The sequence below is a fragment of the Ciconia boyciana genome, chromosome 6, assembly GCF_034638445.1.
Source record: "Ciconia boyciana chromosome 6, ASM3463844v1, whole genome shotgun sequence".
NCBI lineage: Eukaryota > Metazoa > Chordata > Aves > Ciconiiformes > Ciconiidae > Ciconia > Ciconia boyciana.
In genome coordinates this window covers 66,565,267-66,583,674 of record NC_132939.1, presented here as the reverse complement: position 1 = coordinate 66,583,674, position 18,408 = coordinate 66,565,267, and the positions used below count along the sequence as shown (strand labels likewise).

General features: G+C 46.6%; 1 protein-coding gene across 3 annotated transcripts in view; it reads right to left on the bottom strand.

The window, feature by feature from the left end:
* Window positions 1–18,408, bottom strand: part of SLC35F4 (solute carrier family 35 member F4) — a 131,430-nt gene that overhangs the window by 48,511 nt on the left and 64,511 nt on the right. The window lies entirely within an intron of this gene.

Genomic DNA, 18,408 nt, shown 5'->3' with positions numbered 1-18,408 from the left:
GTCTATCTGCACTCATCAGCACAGGTACCACAGAGGATGCTCATGTATACCTGGTCCAGCAGAAGAGGGATCCCCCATGAGTTTAATTCTCCCTCTTTTTTCCCCCAGAATTTGGGTCCACATTAAAAACAAACAAACAAACAAACAAAAAGAAAACAAACAAAAAAACAGATTAAAAATTCAGCTAGTACTAGTCTGAAAAATAACCAGTGCTGACGTTCAAGAGAATTCTTTTGAACAGTAGCAACTTTTTGAATTTTCTAGCAGAAATTATCTACAAATTCTTGGAAACAAAAGTAAAATCCTTGCACTATAGAAATTAAAAATTTTGGTACTAAGAAATCTCCAACCTTTTGTGAGTACTTCTTGTCTAATCTTCATATAATCCTCCCTAATACCTTTCAGTGTAAATCTCTGTTACGTGCAACACCTTATTAGCAAGACAATGAAGATAACACAAGAAAAGTCTACTGAGCAGCATTAGGGGATTAAGGAAGGATTTAACAGTCGTGACACAATGAAAATGTCGAAGCTGTTTGTTCACCATAATTAGTCTGGTTTCTAATACTCTCACTGGGTCAGTTACTGAAGTTCCTGGACCGTCCCGTGGGACTGTGCCCGGTGTGACGAGCGGTGGCAGGACCCAGCCATCGTCTCATGACTGGGGACGGTTTTCCAACATAAGAAGAGGGACACGGATGCTGTTCTTGACATATATGAAAAGCTGAGTGCATATGCACCAGAAAACAGTTAGTAAAAGTACAGCAGGCTCTTTCTAGAGAGAACAGCTTTGCATTTCTTTAGGATGATGATACCCTTTCAGTAACATGGTTTTATGATTACCTGAAGGGTCTCTTTCCCAGAGAGGAGCTGGCAACCCCATGCACAACGAACTTCTTTCAGGGATACCTCGACAGCTCACCCTCCTCACACATGTCCCCATCATGGGCTGGGGAAGCAGGCACACCACCACAGCCGCAGGTCCCGGGGCCCAGCCCCATGCAAACCCACTTTACCTGATGCAAATGGGAGTTATTTTATGAGTTGTCTCCTCCAGACCTCACTCCACTTACAGAATTGACTGGTGGTTCAAAACAAGGTGGTTCAAAGTGAAATTGCTCCAGTCAAGGGCACCCCTGAGATCTCTGCCGCCTTCCAGTTCCCAGGGAAGAGACGTACTCTGCTTTCACCGGCTCCCCAAGCAAGGCTTTGCAGGAGCCGAGATCTGGACCAGCGGGGGCCAGCAGCCATCCACAGACTTGATCTGCTCTTTACTTGAAAGACCAGAGCACTCAATCCTCTAAAAATCAGACCTTAATCTGAAATAAATTCTTACTCAATACTTAAAATCAAGCCTATTTACTGCAACCGAGCACGGTATTGATCTGGTGCTGGTTTAACTTGCCAGAGGTAAATCAGAGCCTGCAGCAGGATTCTATTAAGTTATTGGAGAGCCCATCTCCTCATCAGGGAACGCACTGTGCTATCAGCACTCAGTCCCCAAAACAATTAATCTGGCACCCAAGCGTTCCCTTACATACCCTGCTGGTTAGTGGCATCTTCAAGCCCAAGATAACCCTCTGTAACTGTGTGTCAGCATAGCTCATTAATGGGTAGGAACTGGTGGGTCTGGTCAGAGCAGGTCAAGCGCACAGTCCTTGAGAGACTCGGCAGAGAGGAGCCCAGCTTTCCACAGCCTGTGGGACACAGTAACCCACTCAGAGGCTTATTTCTAACACCTCAACATTCATGTTAAATATTTGTGGAGAGGGGTTGCCCCACTGTTCCAAAATCTTTCAGCGCCTGGAACTGATGTCAATGAAAAGATGGGAGTTTTTTAGAGCTTTTTTCCTCCCTGATGACTGTCTTGCAAATGTTTTGCCCTGGCCATGCAACAAATCACAGCACAACAGCTGATTTCCAGCACTTCCGAATAGGCACCGCATCCTGCCCACTGCACCAGCGTACAAAAGGTTTTCTCCCAGGAAGTGCTATCCAGGGAATAGAGGAACCATGATTAATCCTGGTTCTTAAACTTACACCGTAAGGTTCCCAGTGCCATGTGGACCACCTATGGCAAGCACCAGCCACCCGCTGGCCTTAATACACAGCTAGTGTGTTCAACCTCTCAGAAAGTGGGTGTATTTGCTGGCACTCACGGGTGCTGTGGGCTCACCTCCCTGGCACATCCCACCAGATCTCCTGGGCTCGGCCTCCAGCATAGACAGCGGCTTGGATCTCTGTGAACTGGCACTATAAAACAAGGCTGGCCCAGCACGCCTCTGACTAAACTGATAACTTTGGGGGATTAAAAATGCAAGAGTCCAAAACCAGGCAGCAGTGCATCAGTGAGGAAATGTGACCTTGAAAAGAAATCACCCTCCTCGGCAGGAGATTAAAAAGGCCACAAAATTGGGGTACACCATAGGGTGCTTTGCGGCAAGCTTCCCAAGCCTCAGGCTAGGGATGAACAGATCCAGATAAGGGCAAGGAAAGAACAAAAAACCCCACTGCTAGGTGTGGTGGGCTTCCCTTGGGTGTGCTGGGTACTGGGGAAGGAGTCACCCCTGAGATGCAGCCGTACCAGCGCTGCTGGCTTCTCCACGGGGGCCCTTTTGCAGGTGGATGTTGGGATCTGGCAGAATAGGTCCTTTGGGAGCAGCGCTCCAGGGATAATAGCGTAATGGTGCAGAGGCTCTGGCAGAGTGCAGACTCTTCTGCTTCTTACAGATACATCTTGGCAGCAAAAAAACTTTGCATTAGTTTTTCATGCACATAAAATGCCTGTAGGCCTCACTCAGCAAGAGCTTAGTACAAATGCAGTTTCCTGGGAGAGCTCAGTTGGACTAAGAACCTTTTTTCTTCTCTCCACCAAAACTTCAAGAGTGGAGAAGAAAAAAAAAGGAAAAACAGATTTCCACATGTCATGCCCACCCAAGCCTCTCCAGCTTGCAGGCTCGCACCACTACGGCTTACCCAGCGATTCAGATCTGCATTTACTGTGCACACAAACTGTTCTAATGATGCAAATCATCCAGTGAACCCACCCTGGCAAACCACACGTCCCCCTGTATTGTATAGCTCGAGCTCTGTTACAAGCGGAGCTAGCCTGACCTCTCTCACACCATGCTCTCATTTGAACAGCAGCTTTTCCCTCAGGGATTGTCCCACAACCAGTATTTTGAACCAGTTTTACTCTGCAATACGCCATCCAGGATGGCTTTCCCTGCTCTGAGGAACCCTATCTCAGGAGAGCTTCTCCAGCTATTATCTCCTGGGGTTTGTAACGGAAGAAAAACTCAGCATTAACCTAGCTAATTACTTCAAAAGGAGGTTGCAGAGGGTTTCATTCCACTTGTTCTTTTATCTCTCCTTTCTCTTTCTGATATATTCCCCTGCCACCTGCTCTTTTCATTGCGGGATTCTAGGTGTTTAATACGATTCTCTCCTGAATGCCAAAAGCAATAAAAAAAGTGTAAAAGAAGAGAGGCACAGGACAGGCCATCCAAGACAGGGATTTTATGCACATTAGCAAGTTGGTCTTTAAAGCGACGTGGAGTAGCGCTCTAGCTAAAGAAGTTTTGGCCTCATTTTCTTTGGCCTGTGAGCATGTCAGTGCCATTGTGTGTCTATACATAGAGGATATGTGTATAGGCATATATATATATACACAAGCACGCACATGTACATATACATGTAGGCTCTGTGCTCTGTCATTGCAGCACTGTGAGACCGGCTGGTATGCAAGGACACTAGCCAGCAGCCCAGGCCAGCCATCCCCTGCACTGCTGGACCGACACAGCATCTCTCCCACGAGCAGCCAGGGCAGAGGGATGTACTGGCTCACACAACCGCTCTGCCTGTCGTACAGCAAGGAAAGGGCACAGGGTTCAAGCCCAGCCCATTCAGGCAGCAGTGCCAGTCAGCCCTGGGGCTTGGCTTATGCTGTAGACGACACCCAAGTGTTGCTGGCATAAGCCTGGACAGCTGAGATTTCCCTGCCTGGCTCAAGTATCCCCAGAGCTGTGGAGTGGTGCTGAGCTGGGCTCTGACATGGGCAAAAGGAAAGTTAGTTTTAACCTGGTCCCCAAATGACCTTGTGATGGTTTTGTTGGGGTAAGTGAGGAGCTGAAAAACAAGGCAGGAACAAATGGCTAAGCATACATGGGCCAGGGACAAGGCTAGACCAGCCCTTTGGCATCACAGCCTAAGTTTGTAAACTGATCTTGAAACTTAGTCCTCATTCCTTTCAGAGGAGCACAAGCTACTGAGCTCTGGGCTCAGGAGCTCCCCATCCCCACCAGACCAGGTACCACCATGAAGGACCCCAGAAGGATGCAGCAGGAGGGGGCTGGCAACGGAGGAAGCGGTGCTGCATGGAGGCAGCCCTGGGGCAAGGGATGGGAGCAGCTCTGGGAAGGCACTGGGCATGGGGAGGATTGAGAAGACAGCTACAGAGATCAAGGCAAAGGGCAGGACGGAGGGCAGCAGTCCAGGAGAAGCAAGGAGGCAATGAGGAAGGAGGACGGCTAGCTGTGAGCAAGCTTGAAGCCACACTGGTGCTGTGGCTTCACACAGCACTGACAGGAGAGCAGCTCTCCAGATAAAACTTTAAGAAGTCACATAAGTCAAATTCAGCTTTAACCTCCTCTTCCTGTAATCCCTGCTTGTTTAAAATAGCTATTTAAACACTCTTCCCAAAGAGGGAAAAGCTGTGTTGGGAAAGGGCATGGAAAATGTAGACTGAAGCAGCAAAGCTCCAAGCGGTGGAGCAGGATGCCAAGTACTCTTGGCGTACGAGCACACAGGAGGCTTTGGAGGGAGAAGTCGGAGGCTCTCGAGCTAACAAAGAAAACCTCTTTTGGATGCTCTGCATGAAAACATCTTTCTGCTTGATACTCTATCTGTGTTTTGGTTTTGGAGAGCAGAGCCCTGGGTTACATAGCTGCAGAAATGAGAAATCCAGCAATGACATCCTATGCAGCTTTTATCATCTTCTACCTGTGTCTTCCTAACCAGAGGCTCAATTTAATTACAAAAGCTGTGCTAAGCACAGCTGCCAAAAACACAGCCAAAAGCCCAAAACTAACTTCCTGGTGGCAGGTGAAGCAACTGTCTCTCTTTGCAGTGTCAACAAGCATCCATCAAACTAGCCCCTCTTCTGTCATTCCTTCCCTTTGTCGCTCCAGCTGCAGCTCTCTCTTACTCCACTTGCAGGCAATCAACACTCTTGGGTTTTTTTCTAAAGCACAAAGCAAATTAAAAGACAAAAGTGATGTCTGTGCTCCAGTGAGATTTGGCCATTTCACCCCACTTGTGGAGCCTCTGTTTTCCAGGCCAACTCTCCCAACTTTTCCTGAAGCAAGGAGACCCTGTAAGGAGACTCTTCAGAGCCATGAGGACCAGGCACCCATTCAGCGGGTCCAGCCACAGCACCGGGAGCCTCCGGCAGAACAAAAGCATCATCTTCCTTGACAATGCTCTCTTGCATGAGTGTCGTGGTCTAACCCCAGGCAGCAACTAAGCACCACACAGCCGCTCACTCACCCTCCCCCTCCTGGTGGGATGGGGAGAGAATCGGAAAAGCACAAGTAAGACAACCCGTGGCCTGAGATAAGAACAGTTTAATAATTGAAATAAAATAACAACAACAATAATAATAAATTGTAATGAAAAGGAAAATAACGAGGGGGTGGGGGGGGACACGGACACGGGACACAAACACGACAAAACCCAGGGAAAAACAACAAAAAAATCCCAAGTGATGCAACCACTCACCACCCACCGACCAATGCCCAGCCCATCCCCGAGCAGCTATCACTACCCCCTGCCAACTCCCCCCAGTTTCTATACTGAGCACGATGTCATACAGTATGGAATAGCCCTTTGGCCAGTTTGGATCAACTCTCTTGGCTGTGCCCCCTCCCAGCTTCTTGTGCACTTGGCAGAGCATGGGAAGCTGAAAAGTCCTTGAGTAGTGTAAGCACTACTTTGCAACAACTAAACCATCAGTGTGTTATCAACATTATTCTCATACTAAATCCAAAACACAGCACTGTATTAGCTACTAGGAAGAAAATTAACTCTATTCCAGCCAAAAATAGGATGATGAGCTTCCATGGCATGTGTAAAGTAGCCATGGGGTCCACTTCTTTTACGGTCTTCCTACAGAGTTTATAGATCTTCATGAATTAGAAAAGATTAATTGTTTCTCTGCCCAATTTCCAACGCCTGCCTGGGTCAGCAGGCCTTGTAAGCATGAAGGCTAGGGCAGGCTGCAGAGCTGCTAAGCAATACATCCTTTGGTTCTCAGCGGCACGTGCTGCACGCATAGTGAAGCTCAAAAGAGAGGCTGAAAAGCAGCGGGCAGGGTCCCCAGCATCAACTCAATCTGTCCTAACTTAAACATGTGGCAGCTGCTCTGGCCGTAGGGGCAGCCCCAGGAGCCAGAGCGCGGCACAGGCACTGCTGGATCCCTGTGCCCCCAACCAGGGCAACAGCAGCAGTTTAGTCAGTGAATGCCTCCACCCTGGGAAAGAAAGATATATGGCTGCTATTTTCCCCAGCAGTAACAGCTGTATTTTGGTTGTTTTATGGCAGGGTACCAGCTCCTTGATACAGGAAGCAATCCATATGATAATCTGCACCTCAAAAGTATTTTCCTTTGCATTAGTGGAATACTGGCTGGAAACTGTGATCTCAAATAGCTAAATCACTGGGGTAATGTCAGTGTTACACTCTCTTAAACTAAAACACAAACTGCGTTATTCAGCGAGCAGCACCCCAGCAGAGTGCATTTTCACGAGCACAACCTGCCGTCCCCGTTCTGATTTTCATCAGTTCTTTGAGTGTCAAAAATCAAAGATCAGAAAATCTATCTGTGGGCATTTCCAGTTGTGCTCATTAGTGTGGTAACTCAGTGCTATACACTCAGCTGGGTAATCTAATTCGATCTGAAGACTCTAACCCGAGAGCTGCCATGATATACTCACAGTTGTATTCTTCCATGTGCCTAAATTCTACATTTTATTTTCTTATAAAAAAATTCTCACTCATTCTCCTGACTGAATCCCTGTTGTACTCCCATGGACATCAACACTTCCAGTGACTCTAAGAGAGCTGGCACCACATTAGGATAATTACAAAGGGACAAAGTTCTGCGGTTAACCTCCAGCCATAACTCACCAGCAGCATTCCTGCAGTGGATCTGCAGACAAACCCCTTTCAGCAACGTTCAGATCAGAGTAACGGTTCCAGCTTTTGACAAATGCCTACAACCACATTTCACGAAAGCCAAAGTGAAATGACGGATGTGAATTCAAGGACTTACAATGTTTCACCGCAGGGATGTAAGCGAGTCTATGGTCACTCATTGAGAATCTCATATTATCCCTTATATATGGAAGGGGCTTCCCTCCAGGTAGTGACCTGGGGCAAGCTTCCAACCTTTCCATGACTTAGTCTCTCCATCGATAACACAGTGGTGGAGATCAGACTCTTCCATCCATGCTCAGGACCCAAATATAAAAGTGACCTGATTTCCAGGAGTCCTGAGCATCACAAATTCCCATTGAAATCAAGGATAACAACAAGATTCAGCACCTCATAAAACGAGGACATGTACACTCTGAGGTGGCTAGGCACAGATTTAGAAGTGTGTTTGAAAATCTGGCCTTCTAATTTTACTTTCCAACAAACTGCTTCTTATTTATAGCTCAGACTGTGTCAAGTATAGCACGTAGTATCCACCCAGGAACTGGGGTGAAAGGCAAGAATGAGGACAAAAATGCAAGAGGTTTTTAAAAAGCTTTAAAGGAGAGAGGGGGAGGGAAAGCAGCAATTTTCTTCGAGCAAAAATACACTGAATATTTGAGAAGAGGCACAGCCCAACACACAGGGGAGGGAACAGACCAGTGGTCGAGGGATGCTGACGGTGCTCAGAGCTACAGACCAGCTGATAACGTGAGCAATGCCATTATTCAGAAGGTGAGGTTGAGCCAGGGAATGTGAAAATTGGATATCTGCAGTCCTCCCTTGCCCATCCATAATCAGATACCAAAAAGCCTACAAAGTCCAGCAGAAATAAGCAACTTCTATTTTTTCCAAAATCAGGCCTTAAAAAGGAAGGAGAATTAAATACAGGTAAGTAGATATCTTCATAATGCCCAAAGTCTCGCATCTTGAGCGGTCAGCTTGGAGGAAGCCACTGAGACAATGACTCTTACGTCTTGGGAAGTGCTCTAACTATTACGCTACAATGCACGTAGGTATGCTGCTTCTCTGCCCTGGCATGATTTTGAAGCAGAGCATTGTGCTGTGTGTAAAGCATGCTGCCGTGAGATGAGCAGGCATGTCCCTGCCCGCTCTGAAGATGCTGGCTGGCCTTACATGAGAGGCTGCAGAGTATCAAGTGGTGGTGATAGCCCTGGACTCGCCCAGCAGCTGATCTGAAGCCTCTAGGAAGCTCTGCTGATGAAACTGGTGCTTACAGAACTAGGCAAGGGTTTGGAGGAATCCCTGCCCAGGTCTCACATCCTAAATTCCGCCTAAGTCTCATTTCCAGGTCGAGGCCTGAGCAACATACCTCACACAGCCCACAGCATAGCCCACACAGGTGAGCAGGGAGACAAACTTCGGGCTCCTGTATCCAAGACTAGCATTTGCCCCCAGGGCCATCCTTTCCTTTGTAAGACAAAGGTAGGAAAAACAGTTCACATAAAGCAAATTTTAAAGGGGATTGACCATTTATCACATGGAATTACAACCAGGTGTAATTTAAAATAAACAGGTATGAGTAAGCAATGAAGCTTAACATTTGGAGAGCAACTGTAATTCCCCGCATCTAATTCACATGTCCACAATGGTACCACATTCAGGAACAACCACCTCTTATTTTTTATATGTATTCCCCAGGGAAGAAGTCTTCCCTTCCAACTTCCTCTCCAGATCATTTAGGGTTAACTAGTAGCAAAGTAACCCTAGAAGTACAAGCACAACAGATGCCTGGTCTGTCTTTCCAGAGGCTGCTGTACTCCGAGATTTCTTCTCCTGCCCATTCACATGTGTCTTTTATGCCTGGGTATCTCAGGAGAGTCCATAGCTCCCTCTTGTGTCACTGAAGCATTGCTGGTACTTGCACCTATGAACTCTCCAGCCACCTTTTGCATCTGGCCACCTCACCTCCAAGCACAAACTCACCCCGCTTGCACCATAAATTCACTGGAAACTTGCAGTGCCTCGGGCTCAAGATGCAGTCTCCCATTTTTCATGCCTCCTGCTTGCACACAGCGCTTTCCAGGCTGCAAGGTCATAGATCAATATCTCAAGGCAGCGTCAAACACAGCCGGGCGAGCAGATGAAGTCAGCTTCCCACAGCATGCTCTGGGGCAGACACTGTATCTGGATATATTTGCAGGGAGACAAGAAAAGTCTGCAGTGACATACTGTTGTAATTCTGCACCTGATGAAGTGGTTGGGTTTGAGGTTTCAAAGTACATTTGAAGCCAATCTGGGAGAATAGTGTTTCTTACATTTTATGACCCTAAATTATTCATTATTCCAAAGAAAAGAACAATTAAAAAAAAGAAAATTAAGAGTTAGGAACAAACTCAGAGAGGAAGAAATCAAATACAGAAACATGCCCCAAAACACTCTTATTTGAAGGGAAATGTGTTAAGCATCCCACTTTTTGCAGGAGAGAGCTGTCAGATTGCCTGACCACAGCTACATTAAGACAGTATATTTTCACTGGCACTCTCCCAATGAGGCTTTTCACACACTGTCCCTTTCTAATATTCCTCTTCAGATCCAGAGGAAGTCAAGGACCAGCTGAATCAGAGCCAAGATGCATTTGTATTCATTTTTGCCCATTTTCTCTCAGTTTATATCACCAATTAAGTGTTACCATTATGTATTAAATGGAATTAGCTTGTTGAAAGGCAGCAACAGAACGAAAAGAGATTTATATGCTGTGCTGTTCTCCGCTAAGCAGCTTGACTTTGATGGATGTTACCAGATATTAGTCACCATCAAATGAACCTAATTGAATCACGTGGCCGTGCAGGTAATGAACCCCACAGGAGGAACTACTTTTTAAGGTGATCCCATCACAGAACAAGTAGGGATTACCATGCCAAATACATTCGAAAGAATCAGTAGCTGGCAAGCCAACAGTGGGTTTCTGCCTTTGATCTCTGCTGCATCAGGAGCCCGTCACTGCTCGGACGCTGTGCCCTCAAAGCCAGTGAAGGAACACACAGAGGTGCAGGGCAAGAACACCCCCATTGCCACTCCCATCAACCCTCTGCAAACGGTTGTCCTCATCACAGGAGGTGTTCTGCGGCATGTCACGGCGGCAGCAACAAGTAGAAGTACAAATAGCCTCCTTGCAGTATGACTAGATCAAGCTGGGATGCCAGGTCGGCAGCAGGGACGCCATGCCTCCACGTGGATCAATGCTCTGAGGGAGAGACCCTCTGGTGGGTCCCCACAACGCTGCTAACAGAGAGCACGCCTGGGATGACAGAGCAGGGCCTGCCGTAGGAGCACGGGTATAGGCAACTTCATTCACCGATCTCCCTTGGGAGCTTACTCCCTCATTGCCCACAGCCTGGCCATGGTCTCCTTTCCGTGTCTGCTTTACTGCTTGTCTCCTGCCATCTATTCCTCAACCCCCTCTCCAACCTGCGAGACACCTCCCAGCACACCCCAGGCGCTGGCTGGCCCACGCTAGCCGCCCATTCAGGCACAAGTCATGAATGGCAACCTACCAGTTGGCCCCAGACACCTCAGGCCAACTGGGGAGAGAAGCTATCAAACCAAACCCTGCGCAGACCTCCTCCAAGGCAGACCCTACGCGGGGCTCAGCACCCTAGCAGCTATAGGGGAGTCAGTGGACGTGCACACAGGGCACAGGCACCTACCCCATCTAAGCCCCAGTGCTAAGACAGGGAGCTCCTGAAAGGAGGTTTGAGTCCATGGGAAACATAACCCTTGGGTGCATCTCCTGCCTTCACAGACACGTCTCTCCTTCACCCTTCCCTCTGTGCAAAGACGAGCCAGTCTCTAGCTGAAAAAAATGACTTCACTAATGAGGCTAGACTTTCAACTGATATTAAGTGACTTTATTTTGTTCCATCCCCTAGAAGCTCTTCTCAGACAAGGATTATTCTTGCCAACTCTTTATTACCATAAGCTGTTTGTTATAGTTCTGGAGCATTTGGAAATTTCATCCAATTTCCAGGGGTTTATCACCTTCCAAAACTGCTCCCTTTCAAGCCAATATTTCTCACACTGGCTTTCAGCCTGGAGGTGAATTTCTTTAGAGAGTCTAAGTATAATCTGTTCAGTATTTTCTTTATGATAATCAGCATACATAGCAGTACAGTCTTCTGATGACATATTTAATGCAAAACTGTGCTCTTTGTTTTGCTTTAAAAGGAAATCTACCATAGAAGACAGATAGGGCTTTCAGTGAAAGTAAAATCAAGACCTTGAATTGTACAACATCAAGAGACAGAGATGTAAAGCTGCAGCACCAACTCTGGCTCTCTCCCTTCAAGTATAAGTATTTCATGCCTATGCAGTAACACAACAGAAGCGAAGTGATGCACGCTCCGAAAAATACTACAGAATGGGAAAAGACAGTGGCTCCTCCAGGAAAGCTAGATATGACTTCTAGCTTTTATACTAAATTTTACCTTTAAACTGCACTTTCCTTGGAACTTTCCGGATACACATGCAGTATTTTGGGTCACTGCCTCTAAAATGTATAATCATGAAAGGAGATGAGTGTAACCAGGGAGACACAGCTACAATTTGCTTTGGGAATCTTAACTGAATTACCCAATTTTGCTGCAATTAAAATCGTAAATTGACTTAGAGGGGGGCCGGGTTTTTTCTCAGTCATTTCAATGGAAGATTCTGACTTTACCAGAATCTCAGGAGGTTAGGTAATTATTTACCTTTCCTATTCCCTTTAGGAAATTTTAAAGGGTGATTTTTATTTTACTTTCTTTGCATAGTGCTTAGCCTTAGCCAGAGAACTGCTGTAAACTGATAGCTAGTGTTAATTATTCACACACCATGTTAAAATTCCCCTGAGTATTTAGCAGGCATTGAAAATTAAAGTATAAGTTTAGTTAACTTCCAGATTTAGGACTTTTTCCTGGTCACTTACGCACTAAAAATACTGTGTGGAAATTACCTGCCTCTGAGGCTGTACACAGACAGTGTGATGCAGAGCATGCAAGCAACACCGGATTTGCACCTAAAGGGTAGAACACCAACACTATAACTCACCTAGACCAGCTTGGCTGAAGGCTGAGAGCCAGCCTTGGGAAATATTTACTGTGATAGTTTGAGCAAATCTATATGGCAGTTAAATTTGGACCACTGAGTTTGGATGTTTGGCCAAAACTCCGAAGTAAATGAGTAAATCTCCCTAACATGAAATTTTCCAGTAGTGATAATATTAGTTTGACAGACATCACAATTCATGCTTCAGAGTCAAACTCAGCTCTTACAAATCACCAAAAAAGTGATGTGAAATACATTTTACCCCATCTCTGCTTTCTCCCAGCTCTCTAAGACACATCTAGTGGTGGCCACCACTGCTGAGAGGGTACGGAGCTAAACAGCTCAGCAGCTGAACCACCCTCACAATTCTTCTCTCCTATAATCCCACTGCAACCCAGGACCAGACCAAGCCTGTAAGGAGCCTTAAGGGCAACGTCTGTAGTATAAATTTCATGCAACTGCCAAACAAAACAAACAAACAAAAAAGTTATTTTTCTAAGCTACAGCTTTGAATCACATGAAACAGGGCTAACGACACCTCCAGAGGTCACTCGATCCATTTCTCTAGCACAGTGAAGGATCCACTCAGCCTTGCAGGAAGATGGGTGCCTGACCTGCTATTTAAACCCTCCAGTAACGACTCCACAATCTGCTCAAGAGATTCACTGCCCTGAACAGATAACCTAACTCTGCCTGACCGCAGATGAAGCCTATTACTTCTTGTCCTGTTCCCGGTGGCCACCACAACTAATGCAAGTTGACCACCTCAGTCTGGGAGAGTATGCAAGCTTTTCAACTTTACTGTCTGCTCCACTATCTTTCTATACTCTGAGCTACTGAGTGTGCATCAGATTAGAGCTATGGCGATTCTCTCACACGCGGCCAGGGGCAGGCTATAGCTGTTCCCCTGACAGCAGCAAGGGAGAGATTTTCAGCTGTGCTGCCAGCAGCATTGAAACAGGTGTGTGCAATGGTCACACGGCGGGTTTTGAGGGCAAAATCCAGGAGGGAAACTGCTGCCCTTACATAAGCAAACACACTATGGAAGTTTGTCAAATGTAGCTCAGCCCATCCTAAAAGGTATTTCCCTGTAAATTAATTGATGAGGGAGGCACACATACCGAATAAGATTTACACAACTCGAAGGTGGATTTTCCTGCACAGAAGAGAGCCCTACAGGTGGTGCTTAGTCTGCTCTGGTTAGAAACAGGCAGAATCATTAGTATTTGAAGAAGAAGGGTTGCAAGGTTTCCCAGTAATTCTCTTTGCCATCTGGCTATGCCCATCCAAACGTCTCTGGACAGTCCCGCTGAGGCTGCCTGTGGAAAGCGCAGTAAAGCTGTGTCGCTCCCTCCCTCCCGGCACAGGGCAGCTCACACCATCCTGCTGAGGCACCCTCTCTTCCTTGGCCACGGAGGGAGACAGGTTCTTCTAGACGACCCCTTTGGGATCAGGTCTGGAAGGAAATCCTGTCATTGCTTGTTTTTGTGCATCCGATTAAAAGCATAAAGGCTCCCCTTTTCATGAACAGACAACAGCCAGCTCCCAGAGACATCGTATTTCCTTGCCAGCACGACGCTCACAAAGCTGTTAAACTATCCTAATACTCACCCACGTCCCCCCTCCCCAACCCCAGGCTAATATTTGTGTGTTTAGCAAATGAATCCCACAAGGCAACGCAACTTCCCATTTGACTTCTTCAAGGAAAACATCAAAGTGCTGTGCTCTGCTTATTACCGGAGGGTGGTGCTTCACTCTGCCTTTCATCATTACGGTTCGAAGGGACCTCGCGGTGCTGCTGCACTGACACAGATACCTGATTGCAGAAAGACTCCATCTGATGGCAGTCAACAGCAGAGAGCTCACCGCGCAGCAAGGACTGAGCTGAGCTCAGCTGTTCAAGGCACTGACTGCTCGTCTCTCCATGTAGGAAACCAGATCCCTGGGCAGTAAATGGTTCAAACTACTCGTTGTTGTCTTAAGCACAGACACTCCGACAGTCACATTACCTAAATTAGGTATCTGTTGTAAGCAGCCTACGTGAGACCTCGAGTCCATGTGTGTGAATTGGGATGATTCAGCTCACAGATGTGCATATGGTATTTATCTGCTTCATATGGGTGTAGGAAAAATCAGACAACTAATTCCTGAGAACTGCTCTGAGATCCACCGGCAGAGAAAGTCAGAAAAACAGTCCAGCATCATCACAGCTCAGTCCCTAGGGAAGGAACTGAACGTCGGTAGGTTTATGGACACTAAGGTACCAATAAAGTTATAAAGCATCATAGACCTGATCTTTGAAAATACTGCTACTGAATTATGTTAACCACATTCATCAATCAACTAATGTGCGTACAGGCCTACTTACCACTACTCTAAACGATCTTAACAAAAGTCAGCATGAACAGTTTCTTGCCAACCCTACTGGCATTTGGGGAGCCAAAGTCTACCGTTTTCCTTCCAGTTTTCCGGAGTAAGAAGCAGTGGTGCTGGCAAGCCCTCTAAAATCCGTCTCCTCTGGCAGTCCTGACCTTCTCTGCTCCAGGGGCCTGGCTCAAAAGCCTTTCAGCTTCTGGATTCATTTGTTTCACTTATCTCTATGCAAAGCGTGCATCAGAAGTGTATGAAACAGTGCCAGGTTAGGAAAGTGCGATGCTTCACCTGCTTTTTGAACAGGTCACAAATAGCAGCTACCAGAGAATGAAGAACGAGACTCTGGTCCAGGATATTTTTAGTCATTTAGATTTTGTTCCTCTAAACGTTTGTTCCTTTTGTTCCACATTAAACTCTGCCCCACTGAAATCGATGGCAGTTCTAGTATTCACCTTGCTGGTTTTAGAACCTGACCCCAAATATCCTTTTTTTCTGCCAGCCGAAGTACTGCAGCAGGCAATGTGCTCCCAGACAAAACATAACTTGTCTTTAGATTCTGTTTTTCAGGAAACTTTGGGAGTAGGAGGGAAGACAGAAGTGCCTCACTATAATTCACACATCACTCAGAACGACAACCAAGCTATCCTGGGGCTCTCAAACCCACAACATGAGAGAGGACACCACGGGGGCTTTGTGCCCGAGGTGCCTGTTTTGAAGAAACCTCAGAGGGTAACACGGTAAGCACAACCCAGCACCTCAAGCCTGACTGAGCAGCATGACCCTTGGCTTGCATGCCTACAGTACAAGCAGTACCGTTAAGACTTGAACCCACTGTTTCCTTCCTGTTTTTCCTAGAAATCACACCAGCCGCCATGCTTTAGGGCGACGTATGTCAAGGCCAAATCTTTGTCAACAGAAAAGAGCCATGAAGCTCTGCTTCACTACTGCTTGTATAACAGGAGCCAACCCTGACTGTAGTTGGCACTGCTAGTATACCAAGAAGAGCTGGTTCCTGGCCCGAAGAGGCTGCGTGCAAAGAGATACAAGAGAAATACTTAAGACGGAAGAGAAAGGAGGTATAACTCTTTTCATGCACCCCCAAAGATATCCATGCACTTTATTCTCATCAGCTGATGTACCAAGTACAGTTGCAGATCAGAGTCCACACATCCTTTTCAAGGATGAAAACAGGTCAAAACCAGAACTGAACTGAGACCTCAGCTGCTGCCCAGTAACTTCATCGCAAGCCTGTCCTCTTCCTCCTCCTGCTCTAATGGCTCAAATTTAAAAAAAAAAAACCAAACACAAAATCCCAACAAACCACATCAAAAACTCCTCCATACTAGTCAGTTAGTCCCAAAAAGATACTTATAGTTTAAAGGTCAGTGTGAAACCTAAAATTGCCAGAAGAACAAGACAACTACAGTGACAGCCAGTGAACCCTGTAAAGGCTTGAAGTAAAAGGGTCTAGAGCACAAGTGAAGGGTCTGGAGCACAAGTCTGATGAGGAGCGGCTGAGGGAACTGGGGTTGTTTAGCCTGGAGAAAAGGAGGCTGAGGGGAGACTTTATCGCTCTCTACAACTATCTGAAAGGAGGTTGTAGAGAGGTGGGGTTGGTCTCTTTTGCCAGGAATATTAGGAAAAATTTATTCACTGAAAGGCTTATCAAGCATTGGAACAGGCTGCCCAGGGAAGGGGTTGAGTCGCCATCCCTGGAGGTATTTAAAAGACGTTTGGATGAGGTGCTTAGGGACGTGGTGTAGTGGTGGACTTGGTAGTGTTAGGTTTACGGTTGGACTTGATGATCTTAAAGGTCTTTTCCAAACTATACGATTCTGTGATTCTGTGAAAACCAACCTGACCCTCAGCACTGCTCCTTGGTGTGCTTCATGGCAGGGAAGAGAGACAAACTGCTTCTCCCTTATCCATACACACTTTGCTAAAGTAAGAGGGAATGCATGCTCCCTAGAAGACTCCAGAAACTCTAATCACAACATCCAATTCCAAAGAAAATACAAATACAAACACCTTGTATTAGGAAAAATAAAATAAAATCCTTTATACTGGAGGCATCATTGACATGATAGGATTACACTAATTAGGAGTACATCAGTAGGTAGCTTTGCAAGTAAGAATCTTTTACAAATGTCTCAAGGGACATTTCCCAGGCCAGGCTTTGTTAAAAAACACAGCTGATTTGGGGTCTATGTATTGTGAAAGCTGAAATGGGCCTGATTGTCAGAAGATAATGGGACTTCACCTCTGAAAAAGGAATAGCCTTTAAAGTGCAACACCCCAAAATCACCAGGCACTTTAAAAACTATTGCCCACATCCACATTCTCTGCTCTCTACAAAGCCACAATGAGCATGTTCCACTCCTGTGACCATGGGGAAACAGGACCCATCTGTGGCCCAGCCCCATATCACCAACTGCAGAGAGCTGCTAAGGACGGCCACTCATCCCTCCCCTCCAGAAACCTACAGTCACGGGCACCACAGCCAGGGCAGGAAGCAGCAGCACAAACCTCTGAGAGCTGTTCCCTTGTTCCACTCCAGGCCCCAGCCTGCAAGATGCCTGCAGCCAGAACTGGATGCATTTTAAAATCATCTTACCCAATGCTCAACTGAAAATCTCATGGATCAGTGCTTCAGTGAGAAAAAATCACTGCAGTTGAGGGGGGTGTATATTCAAACCCCCTCATTTATTCATTTCAGTGCTTAACTCATAACAGCTAATACCTTCTGCATTGATCCAACAGTCTGAGCAGCCTCCCCGCACATCACATATACGTTGTTTTGATTCTTCATGCCAGGGAGCAGGGACTGTGGATGCTAACCAGAAGGGAGGGCTTCGGTTCTTGCTATTTGCAGATACTGCAAGTTGATATGAACAACAACTGACAGGGAAGTGCACGAGGAATTAAGTTTTCAATTGCTTTGAGGGAGGAGGGGCAGAGAGAGGAGGATCACCCAGTTGGAAGCGTTTGGGAAAGGGATGGAGCTGGACGGCTCAGCTCGGCAGGTCAGGGAGAGGTGACTGGCAGGAGCGGAGCTGGAGGAGTCCCATGATAGCCACATCCAGGCCATGCTCTGCTTTGCAGAGTCAGAGCTAATTTCCCAGTCTTCCTCTTCTCTTTTCCCCCTCTCCTTTTGCTTCGTTTGTCAAAGTTTCCTCCCCGGCAGAATTTGATGCCAAAGTTTTCAAAATCTGTGTTGCCTCAAGTTAGACACCTCAAACCATGTTCTGCCAGCAATCCGAGGGTGCCTGCCAGAGCCCTTCGCAGGAGAAAAATACTAACAGATTCTGACTGCTTTGACTTCAGTGCCTATTTACCAGCTCCAGAGACTCAAATAAGGTATCTGAGCTCAACAAACATGGAATATTTCAAGTCCTGTTGATATTTCCCCCTCTCTCCTTTTATACCTGTGGAAGCACGATCAAGCATATCCTAAGCAGGCTGACATGTCACAGTGTCAGCTGCTGCTCCTCTCCCTGCTGTGTGATCTACCATAACATCTACTCTAGCAGGTAAAAGAAGGAAAAAGATTTTAGAGTGATTATCCTGTAAACAAGTCAGTGTGCTCAGTATCTCCTACACAGTGGCGATCCAGCTGCAGAGACATGCGAGTTTGTGTTCCGTGAGGCTCAGACCTGTGTTAGCTCCACTCGGGTGTAACTATGTTGTACATGCATTGCGTTGTGCATCCAGTGGGAAAAGACGACAGCTTCACTTTGA